General features: G+C 40.2%; 1 protein-coding gene across 1 annotated transcript in view; it reads left to right on the top strand.

The window, feature by feature from the left end:
* cacna1ha (calcium channel, voltage-dependent, T type, alpha 1H subunit a) overlaps positions 1-11352 on the top strand; it is a 152277-nt gene that overhangs the window by 43974 nt on the left and 96951 nt on the right. The gene's annotated exons all lie outside the window — the stretch shown is intronic.

The following is an 11352-nucleotide window of genomic DNA, read 5'->3' as shown; positions in this document are numbered from 1 at the left end:
ATTCGAAGAGACAAACGCGACTCTGACATCACGGCTGTTTCTGGAACCAACGCCGGTCCGATATTCCACACACACACACACGAGTGTGACGGGGAAAACGCGAGGCTTCAGGTCACAAACCCAGAAGGGGCTCCGACGTGAAATGTGACTCATCCGGTCTCAAGCGTTCTGATAACAAAGTCATTTGCAATTCATATATTGCTGAATGTTCAATAGGAAAGTAGGTTGTATTTTGATTTTGTAAATCTATTTTCAACCCGGCTAGTTATAGTACTCGTAGTACTTATAGTACTTATTTCCAATAAGGAGCCGGACGACTTCAAACCCTCGGTTTAGTTCCTATATTTTTCTTTTGTTTCTTCTTCTGTTGGATGTCTTGCCTCTTAGCTCTGTTCTTCACAAGCCTCCCGACCACTTTTGAAGTTTTGACACGAGGCGCCTGCGTCTGAAACCTACTTATTCCAAATCCTCCCAGGCGGCGAGTCCGCGTTCCACCGGACTTTCTCTTCAGACTTCCCCGAATGAAATGACAGTGTACGGGAATGTTTTCGCCTCACGACGCAGGGTTCCAGGTTCAATTCCAACGGCGGGGAGCTTTGCCTGTCTGGGTATTCTTCTTATTTCCTACTGCAGTTTTAACAACAGAGCGGTGATTGAATGAAAAAGAAACCTCAAGTAGTTTTGATGCCTCCGACGTTCGAGCTCTGCTCGCTCCATAATGGAGGTTTGATGCGATGTATCCGGTCTGTATGTTTCAGAGGCGTTCAATCTAGACAGAAACTGAGCTGCTCTTTCTCTCGGGGAAAGCTTGTCCGCAAAAAGACCTGGTTGTCACCATCAACAGCACCGTAGTAAAGCCGACCACAACTGTGATTCGCAGATACTCATCCAGGCTCTAGTCGTCTCTGGTCTGGACGACTGCAACTCCCTCCTTGCTGGTGACCACCAGGCCTCTGGAGCTTCTTCAGAAAGCGGCAGCCCGCCTGGCGTTCAACCGTCCCAAATTCTTCCACACAACTCCCCTTTTTACGCCCCTTCACCGGCTCCCGGTAGCCGCCCGCTTCGAGTTCAAGCCCCCGGTGCCTCGGACAACCCCGTCTTATCTCCATGTTATGGTCCAGCCACATGTTCCTACCCGTCCTTCCGATCTGCCACCTCTGGGCGACCGTCCACCCCGTCGCTCCGAGCCCACGGCGGCCGATCCAACCGGTGTCGTGGAACCAACACCCGAAAAAGGTCAGAACAGCAGGATCGCTGCCCGTTCTTTCCCCGTGATCTGAAAACCTACCTCTTCAACAAGCGCTACCCTACTAATCGCACTTAGTCCCCAACCCTGAAAATAAAAAAAAAAAACATGAAATAAATGTATGGATCCGGTTCTGAGACGGCTACTTCTGACTTCCGACTTCTGGTACTTTGGATCTTCGGTGACTGAATTGCACTTTTTGTAAGTCGCTTTGGATAAAAGCGTCTGCAATGTAATGTAATGTTATATTTGATGCAAAGGCTGCACGGAGGGGAGGTTGCCGACGGCGACGACCCCCGCTCCCGTCCGACCGGTTGAGCCCCGAAGCCCGCTAGTGAATCAGGTGTGTTTGCAAGAAGCGAGCTGCCAAGAGTCGCTGCTCACACACGACATCACACTCTTGGCAGGACACACACTCCGAGCAGGACACGGGTTCATGCTCAAAGGCCTACTTGATGCGCAAACTGTACATCAGACAGCTGCTACACACCCTCCTCAACGTTTTCACACCATCTGTAGTTTTTTTTTTCCTGTTTCCTTTTTCCTGTGTGTGTGTGTGTGTGTGTGTGTTCGCTGCTTGTTTGCTGTTCTCTTCTGTTTTTTTTCGTCCTCCATAATTTGTTTGTATATATTTTATTTTTCTTTTTTTTTTTTGGAATTAAATAATTTTCCATATTATTTTTATGTTGAGATCATTGTTTGTGACTTTCTTTTAGCTGTGTTTTATTATTATTTAGGTTTGGGTTGAAAGTTTTCACATAAAGATTCTTCCAAAAATATTTTTTGACTTTTTTTTTTTTTATTTTACAAAATTCCCAAAAACAATAAGACACACGGCCAAGGAAATGCTATATCCGTAACATTTTTATGTTTTGATTTTGAGATGATCTAATGTATTTTTTTCAAAATAATCCATTAATGAATTAAAATGTTGAAAATGATCGCTCTGTCTTTGGCACCCCTACCTTGGGATCCCTTGGCTTATATGCAAATAGAGCTTAAAAGGAACATATTATTCTCACTTCCAGCAATTTATTTCTATTCTTGGAAACCCCAGAGCACCGCATTTTGCAGAGCAATTTATTTCATATATTTTGGACTCTCAAAATCAACAGCAACAGAACATTTTCTTTACATTTACTGGCATTTTCATGATTTTAGACGAGGATGTATGTGTATGTTAACATATGTGTGTTTCCTTGGTACGCGTCCAAATGTCCATATGCTGGCAGGCAGGCAGGCCGGGGCGAAGGACCATCTGGTAGAAGCTAGAAATTCAACCAGGCGTTGACCTTTTGATTTGTTTTCAGTAATGAGGCCTTGGTGTACAAGATTCATTGGACATGCAGGCTAATGTTTGCTTCCTACATATGTTGCTCAGCGTCAGGTAGCATGAGATCATTTCCACTACAAGAGGGTTTATGGTGTTTGTGCAGCACCTGGAGAGCAGATATAGATATTAAATTGGTCAAAGTAAAATGAGCAGCTAGAACACGGGAGAAAAAATAATACGTTGTGAAGGTTTATGATTTGAAAGTATATGAATGAGTGGGGTTGTGCAGGATGCAAGAAGAGGGTAGTTAAGATTGGTATATTTTCACATATATACATATATATTATATGCGTGTCTTTGTGTGTGTGTGTGTGATAATTTACGGAGGAATGGCAGAATTTTTTTGCAAATATTTCCTGTGAGCATCCGGTCATGTCAGCTTCTAAAAAGCACTGTATTATATCAGCATTGTTACTTTGAAAAGGCGACATCAACAAGCACCATGACCGACTCTTTAACGTCAGATATTATCATTTATTAAGACGGAACTGTGGTAAAATATCCTGCGATAAAGATAATCAGGAGGAAACACCTGCTGCTTAAATTAGTGTACACTCCCAGAGACCTGTTATTATTATTATTATTACTATTATTATTATTATTATTATTATTATTGTTGTTGCTGTTGTTGTTATCATTTCTGTTATTATTATTGCTAGTGTAATTATTATTATTATAATTGTTATTAGTAGTAGTAGTAGTATTATGTTTTAGTATTATTTTATATATATATTTATTAATTTAAGTTTTTTGTGTGTTCTTATTTATTATTAATTGACATATTTTACAGCTGTGCTGTTTCACTGTATCACACATGCAAAAACACGGCGTTGCAGTTTAGAGCCCTTAAATTGGAAAGGCAAAAGAAAAAAAATGATAATAATAATAATAATACATTACACGCAAGATGAATTGTAGCTCTCATTGCAAGGAGTGTGAAGCCTTAAAATAAGATATATAAAATATACCTTATTGATTCCCATCGGGGAAATTCTTTTGTCACAGCAGTGTAACAGTTATCGTGTCAATAAATATGACTATAAACATAAATAAACAATTAAAATACAATTAGAAAATAGCAAAAGACATCGACAAATAAATAGACAGCCGAGAGAAGAACAACATCAAGATAAGAATGGAAAACAGAATGGGGGGAAAAATAAAAGAACGAAAAAAAAAAAGACAACCAAACAGCAAGTTGTGTTCGGACATAAATAGGAGAGAAAAAAAAAAAAGGATAAAAGTAAGTAAATTAATAAATTAACACGTCGTACAGCATGCAGGCCAGTATTAAGGAACCAAACACTAGTGTTAAAACTCAATGCTGATGCTTATTTATGAAATATAATAAAGCAGCCGCGGTCTGCCATTTGTTCTGGTACAGATTCAAACAAAAGTATTTATGTCACATAAATGTTCGTTGAAGTTTGAGCCGAAACCGTCCGACAGTCGGTGTTTGTACGCGTCCGGCGCCGGTGTCATGAATCATACTGGAATTATTTCAGATTTACAGATACCGCGGCCGAGGGGGAGTTTCGGAGAGCAAAAATAGAAAGAAAATGAGAAGGACGGTCCCCTGACGATAGGGAGCGTGAGACTCCATCGGGGGGAGGTTGAAAATAAAGAAGCAAGAGGGAGTCCGAGAAATATGAAAACACACGGACGTAAAACACTCCACCTTCCTGTCCTCTCTTCCTCTGTGGACAGTCCGGACTGGCTGGTTGCTTAGCAACCGGAATCCTGTTGAAACTGTGTCAGTGAGAGATAGATAGAGAGAGAGAGAGAGAGTTGAGCTTTTTAAAAAAAAAAATAAGATAAAATGCTCTCCATATCGCTAACATCAGTCACCATGTTTGTGTCTGACATTCCATGTTGTAACTGATAAGATACACCGACTAAAAAACAAAAAACAAACATTCACTGATTCACCTTGTGTAAACAGACTTGATAACAAAAGATGTTACAGCAGGAAAAGGAAATAAATCTACATGTTTCATCCATTCTAGGATTCCCCAGGCAATACACACTATACAAATACAAATACAAATAAATATACAAAATCTTGCATCAGCTCAACTTCAACTCTTTGCATTTTATAATGATCTCTTTGCACAATTGCTTAAAAAAAGCGATAAATTCAGTTCTGTTCAACATGCATAAGCTGTTATTGATGATTTATTAGCAACCGCGGGTTTCAGGCTCCAAAATCATGCAGTGGGTCGATTGGAAACCCATAAATTGGTTATTTGCTTCCAGATGATGTCAATAGTTCCAGGTTGAACCTCGTCTCATTTAGTGACGGTCAGGATTGGCTCATAGGCTCCAGTCAACAACACTTTTCCAGTCTGGTGTGAGATTATTAGCTTTACATTAAGTCAAGTTGGATTTTATTGATGAAGCCAGTTTGTTAAAAAAAATTCTTGATGAGAAAATGGATTTTACGTGGCAGAAAGCTTGGACGGATCCAAGCTCAAGACTGAAATCAATGCCATCGGATGGAGAGAGGAGATGGTTAACATCTGCTAGCAGCCATGATCCATGTTACTCTCATTAAATTTTAATGTGAAAACAAATATATATATTTTTTTTTTTTGGCTTGTGGAACGAATCTGAATGAAAACAACCCACGTCTTCTGAGAAAATAGACAGAAAAAAAAGGAAAAAAAAACAAAAAAAAACAGGTCAAAATTTGTGAAAAATCCCCTCAAAATCAACAACAAAATAAAAGCAAGACGTAAAAATATTTATAAAATAAATATAGCGATATTCACCCCACAATAGATCAGTTATTAACGGTGGTTTTGTTTTTTTATTTTTATTTTGATAAAAATAAATTGATATATTGTTTATGCAGCACCTTTCTACAACTAAATGAAATATCCATCCATGCTAATCCAACTAATGCATTCATTTCACAAAAATAAATCGGTAAATTCAAAGACAGTTTGCATGGCATTTTGAGTGTGTGTGTGTGTGTGTGTGTGTGTGTGTGTGTGTGTGTGTGTGTGTGTGTGTGTGTTATAGCACTTGAGCTAAAACCTCAAGGTCAAGCTGAATGGTTGAACAATTTCATGGATGTCTTCTCTGTGTTCATGTGTGTGTGCATGTTTGCGTGTGTTTGTGTGTGTGTGTGTGTGTGTGTGTGTGTGTGTGTGTGTGTGTATGCACAGTTCAGGTTTAGGGCCAGGCCCCTCCAGATGCAGCTTCTCTATTTTGGTCTCTTTCTCTTCTCTGGTTCACCTTCACTTTTCTCCTTTTGTTTCCTCTTTGACACCTTCAAGGACACACACACACACACACACACACACACACACACACACAAGCATAATGTTTTTACAGCCAAATGAAAAATAACTTCAACCTGATTTCCACGTATTTTCAGGTGAAACATTGCCCTCTCGGCCTTCATTCCTCGCCGTGCAACACATTCACATGCACAATCACACACAGTTTTCCACGAGAAGACGCAAACAACGACACACACACACACACACACACACACACGCACATGCGCTTTCCGGCTCGGTGTTTTGGAGTGCAGCTCCAAGAGAAATGGGATCCATTTGAGGCTGATAGTTGAAAACTTTCCACCATAAAACCGTGAGATTAAAAAGGCTGTGAAAATAAGTGGGAGATGAAAGCGCCTGCAGCAGAAGGAGGGCGAGAGAGAGAGAGAAAGAAAAAGAAAGAAAAAGAGAGAGAGAGAAAGAAAAAGAGAGAGGGAATCCTGGTGTAAGTGCGTCACTGCCTCCTCCGCCTCCCCTCGGGGGTGTTTGGAGGCGGAGGGATGCGAGGATGGAGAGATGAAAGAAGGAAACGAGGTAACCAGGGACACCAGAGAAGTGAGTTCAGGGACAGGCTGATTTATGGCTTTCTCAAATTCCTGAATTGTGTCGCCTTCGGGGGAGCGGGACACGATCCGATCTCACACACACACACACACACACACACACTCTGCAGCTTGTCATCCTGCTGGCAAAATCTTTAAAGTGGATCGCAGGAAGACCTTATGAGGTATTGCTTTCTTTGTGGCGGACGGTGAAATAAATGAACAATCAGCCCGATTAAACACTTGGGAATCACTGAGAAAGGAATGGTGGAGAAGACGGGGACGGTGAAGGACGTGGAGGGAAAAAAGAAAATGGGAGGATAAAACACAAGACGGGAACAGAGCTCATTAATGTCGAACGGAGCGATGAAGGAAGGAGGGCAAAGAACCTTGTATGGTCTGTTGCTTGATTCAATTATGGAAACAGAAATAGATTCTGTTTTTTTTATGCGCTCTGCGACTTCGTCCGCGCAAATAAAGACGCAAGATAATGCAAATCCTATCACTGAATCTTGGGGTTCCGCCGGCTGGACCCCGAGGACGGGCCGTTTCATGGCCTGCTGTGAAAATTCAGTAACAGCCGCCTGGTAGTTTTTTCTGTAATTTGAACATTTTAAATACAAATTGATTTTTAAAGCTGCATTTTAAAGCAAAACAAAACCCCTTTTTCCAGTTAAATATACTGCATTCCAGCTGACCAACTATGTGCTTTATATTGATGATATAATTCATGTATATATTTTATTTTTCTTTTTTTTTGGAATTAAGTAATTTTCCATATTATTTTTATTTTGAGATCATTGTTTGTGACTTTCTTTTAGCTGTGTTTTATTATTATTTAGGTTTGGGTTGAAAGTTTTCACATAAAAATTCTTCCAAAAATATTTTTGACTTTTTTTTGTTTTTTAATTTACAAAATTCGCAAAAACAATAAGACACACGGCCAAGGAAATGCTATATCCGTAACATTTTTATGTTTTGATTTTGAGATTATCTAATGTATTTTTTTTTCAAAATAATCCATTAATGAATTAAAATGTTGAAAATAATCACTCTGTCCTTTGCACCCCTACCTTGGGATCCCTTGGCTTATATGCAAATAGAGCTTAAAAGGAACATATTATTCTCACTTCCAGCAATTTATTTCTATTCTTGGAAACCCCAGAGCACCACATTTTGCAGAGTAATAAATATCCATATTCATCTTCCTGCCTTCCTGGCTCTTACTTTTGCTAAAAAGCCAGATGTCTTACAGTTGTTTCTCATGAAGGCACTTTTTTGCATTGCTGTGTTTGAAAAGACGTATCTGACACACACTTTTCATTTTTGAAGATAAAATCAATGTCATTTTTTTTTTTTTCATGTATGTATGGATTTAAGTTTCATTTCATGATTTTCTTCATCTTTTGAAACACAAAAATCCGCTTCGCCAAATGAGATATCTTTTTGCCCTCTAAACAATCATCCGTCGGGTCACTGGATTACGCTTTTTGTTTTGATGGTTTTAGTCCAAAAATGGCTGTAATTCAGTTAAAGTTGACTTTCTCGCGGCGCTGACTGTTAGCATTACGTGATGCTAACAAGCTCCCAATTCAGGCCAACATTTATCAGCGTATATATTCGCTTTTTACATGTTGATTTTTAGATTATCAACCCGCATGTTTTGTTTTTTTTTTGCTAGAACCCAACACAATGTGAAGAAAGATGTGTCTGGATTCAATACTTGCACAAATATAAATGTCATCTTCCTTTGAAAGGACCTAAGAGAGACCAAAACAATCTGCTTGGCTATTTATTTCATCCGTGATGGGGGATACATGCAACTTTGGAAAAAAGTTGGGACTCAATCCTGTTATCAGACTGTAAAAAGGCCACTTTCTTCCAATTGGTCAGCCTCCAGAAGCTTGGCCTGCGGCGAGTGTGCGGCGCTCCAGCAGATTAGGAAAAAAAAAAAAACTACCAAGCTTTTATCAAGTCAGATGGTTGAGCCTTTCGCTCAAACTTCAAATGCATTTCCATCACAATTTGAAAAGATGCGACATTTTAATTTTCATCACAGAAATTAAGTTCACGTTTGTTTCTGCAGAGTAACAAAAAAAAAAAAAAAAAAAAAAAACACGGAACAGAATTATTGTTTTTGGTTTTTCTATGTATTGTGATTAAAAATGGGAAAATAGCAAAATGCTAGATGTTGTCTGAAGCCGCTCGCAAGAAATGAATAATTGGGGTTTGTAATTCGGCATGAAGTGACGTCTTTTGCGCAATCAAAGTGAGTCGTTTTTTTTGGAATCTCCGTAAAACTGAATACACCTGTAATTTTGGCTCATTAGGACATAAACCTTATATAATATATACTGTACACACCTGGGGTGGGACATATTTTTATTTAATTTTTTAGGTGCGGGCCAACTTGGTATCATGTGAATTAAACAAAATGAAATTTAAATATTTAAATTTTTTGGCATTTTATTTCACCTTTAAAATAATTTTATGATCGTATAAATGTACGGATATTATTTTGTATATAATAAAAAAATTATAAAAAATTAAACGAAAGGAAAAAATAAGGAGTTTCTAAAATTCAAAATTTGATTGAAAATACTTATTAAAATATTCAAAGAGAATAGTTTGGCAAGCCAGATAAAAAAGCAAAATCAGGGCCTTTAAATGCCCAGTTCTGGTATACACACACACACACACACACACACACACACACACACACAAACACACACTCCTGCCCTTCTGATTGACCCGGGTAGACTGCATGATTAGATCAGTACATCTGGGGGGGGGTTGAGTTTTCTCTCCTCTAATGAAAGAGGGATGGACTGAGCCATGAAAATATGAAAATGGAGATGGATGAAGAAACACATGGAGGCGCCGGCGGGGTTGGATTAAGATTTAAAGGTGGAGGACAGAATGGAAAAAAGGGGTGAAGGTGATGTTCAAGGAAAGGAGGAAGGAAGGAGAAGTGTAGCACATGATAATGGGATTGGGAATAATATAGCTGCTATTTTAAGATTAGAATCCAGCCTGGAATCATTTCTGTTTTTTAAAGAGGAACCAACAGAAGTGACCGACTGCAACGGATCTTTCATGACTAAGATCATGCATACATAATAAAGGAGGAAATGATTTGACATAGAAATCTTCTCCTTCTTTTTCTTCTTCTTCTTTCGGCTTTTCCCTTCAGGTGTCGCCACAGCGAGTCAACTTTCTCCATCTAACCCTATTGCTTCTGGATCCTCCTCTCTCACACCAACTACCTTCATATCTTCTCTCACTATGTCCATAAATCTTCTCTTTGGTCTTCCTCCAGACTTCTTGCCTGGCAGCTCCAATTCCAGCAACCTTCTACCCAGATCTTCACCATGGTTTCGACATGAACACTCCTTAGTTCATGTCCAAAACATCTCAATCATCACTTTGTCTCGGTCATACATGTCCTGCACCCCTGTGACAGATTCTTCTTCTCCTTTTGGCTTTTCCCTTCAGGTGTCGCCACAGCGAGTCAACTTTCTCCATCTAACCCTATTCTCTGTATCTTCCTCTCTCACACCAACTACCTTCATATCTTCTCTCACTACGTCCATAAATCTTCTCTTTGGTCTTCCTCCAGACCTCTTGCCTGGCAGCTCCAGTTCCAGCATCCGTCTACCAATATATTCACTATCTCTTCTCTGTACATGACCGAACCATCTCAGTCTGGCTTCTCTGACCTTCTCTCCAAAACATCTAACATGTGCCGTTCCTCTGATGGACTCATTCTTGATCCTCTCCATCCTGGTCACTCCCAAAGAGAACCTCAACATCTTCATCTCTGCAACCTCTAGTTCTGCCTGCTGTCTTTTGGTCATTGGAACAGTTTCTAGTCCAAACATCATCGCTGGTCTCACCACTGTCTTGTACACCTTTCCTTTTCTTCTGGCTGATGTTCTTCTATCTCTTGGTACCCCTGACACTTTTCTCCACCCATTCCAACCTGCTTGAACCCGTCTCTTCACCTCTTTTCCACACTCTCCTACGCTCTGGACTGTTGACCCGAAGAATCTAAAATCCTCCACCTTCTTGATCTCCACTCCCTGTAGCCTCACCGTTCCACCCGAGTTCCCCTCATTCACACACATATATTCTGTCTTGCTGTGGCAAACCTTCATCCCTCTCCTTTCCAGATCATACCTCCACCTCTAGATGTTCCTCCACCTGTTCTCTGCTCTCACTACAGATCACAATGTCATGCGGAAACATAGAAATCACATAGAAATCCAAAAATGAAAAATAAATCAAAATGAAATGCCTTTCACATGTGTATATCTATCTATATACATATGCATATGTATATGCAATGATGAAATTTGGAGGCTATTCATAATGGAATAGGACTCTTTCTTGCCATGTTCCCATTGGTTGCTAAGCATTGCTAGGCTAGAGAGGAAGGGCAAACCCATTCACCTGTCAATCACAGACACACAAACCATAAATAATCTCATTTAAGATAGTTTGCGTAGAACATGCAAAGACGGCAAGGACGCTCGCTGTGAAATGAGAGTTCTAGCCGTAGCATGTTTCATTTGAATTTAAATGTAAATCGGCGCCCTAAATAAGTTTCCGTGCCACCATGCAAGTGTTGTGAGAGGATTCCACCTGTATTCCGTCGCTTCTCGACGCCCCTGCTCTTCAACACCCACGTGCAGTGCTTCTAGACGCTTTACTTTGCATGTATGAAACACTTGGCAACGTCCACCGAACCATCACGCACCCGCTTCCAGAAGCCCTCGCATCTCCACGAGCTGCCATTTGAAACTGCCGGAGGCGCCACGGCGAAAGCCAGCCGTCCACAGACCCGCATTTTGTGGTTTCTTTGAGACTCCATCCATCTATGTCTTCTGCTTATCTTACTCAGCGTTGCAAGGGATGCTGGAGCCGATGTTTGAATGCCAGTGT

Source organism: Fistularia commersonii, chromosome 10, assembly GCF_037954325.1.
Source record: "Fistularia commersonii isolate RoL2024-O1a breed Wild chromosome 10, RoL_Fcom_v1.0, whole genome shotgun sequence".
In the NCBI taxonomy this organism is placed as follows: Eukaryota; Metazoa; Chordata; class Actinopteri; order Syngnathiformes; family Fistulariidae; genus Fistularia; species Fistularia commersonii.
The sequence above is the reverse complement of the archived record's forward strand: the minus strand, read 5'-3'. Positions and strand labels throughout refer to the sequence as shown.